Below are 754 nucleotides of genomic sequence, written 5' to 3' on the forward strand. Positions count from 1 at the left end.
CTCTCTGTCTTTCCCTCTCTCTTCCACTCTCTCTAAAAATCAATGGGAAAATATCCTCAGGTGAAAAAATTGGCTCTGCAATGTGAGTGGTAGAGAAAACGTCTTCCAACATTCACCAAAAAGTGAACTCGCCATAAAGACAAAAGCTCACCCGCCCCCAACTCTTTTGACTATTCCCTTTCTTCCCAGCCAAGATCTCACTACCTGCCAACCTAGGCTCAAAAAGGGGTGCGGAGCAGAGGGAGCTCCTACTTTCTTGTGAGGTGAGGTTGCAGCATTGCTGCTTGTTAAGTGACACAGGCTGTATGATTATTTTTGGTTGAGCTGTTTGCAATGAGCTGGTCTATCTCCAGCTGTTCTTTCATGGAATAATGATCCCAGCCCTGGGGTATCCTCAGAGCACTCTCAGAGCCAGCGTGGTGAGCCCACGGCCTGTCTGCCTGCGCGTCCTCTCCCGCCGCGGCCTAGCCTCAGCCCGGAGCCTGGACCTCGAGTAATGGCCCAGATCCAGGGAAGGGCGCGGGCTCGTGGGCACGGGCGTCGGAGGAGGGGGAGGTGGTGCTTCTTTGGGAAGTCCGTCCGGTGCCAACGGGCTCTAGTCCCTTTAGCGGCACCCGTGTCCCCTCGGAGACGCCCCACTACCTGCCAACCTAGGCTCAAAAAGGGGGCGGGCCCGACGTCACGTGACGGTGCGGTCACGTGGCCCGGGCCCCTCAGCGCTGAGCCGTGCGTCCCGCTCCGGGAGTCTGCGGGG

Source organism: Myotis davidii, unplaced genomic scaffold, assembly GCF_000327345.1.
Source record: "Myotis davidii unplaced genomic scaffold, ASM32734v1 scaffold509, whole genome shotgun sequence".
Classification (NCBI taxonomy): Eukaryota; Metazoa; Chordata; class Mammalia; order Chiroptera; family Vespertilionidae; genus Myotis; species Myotis davidii.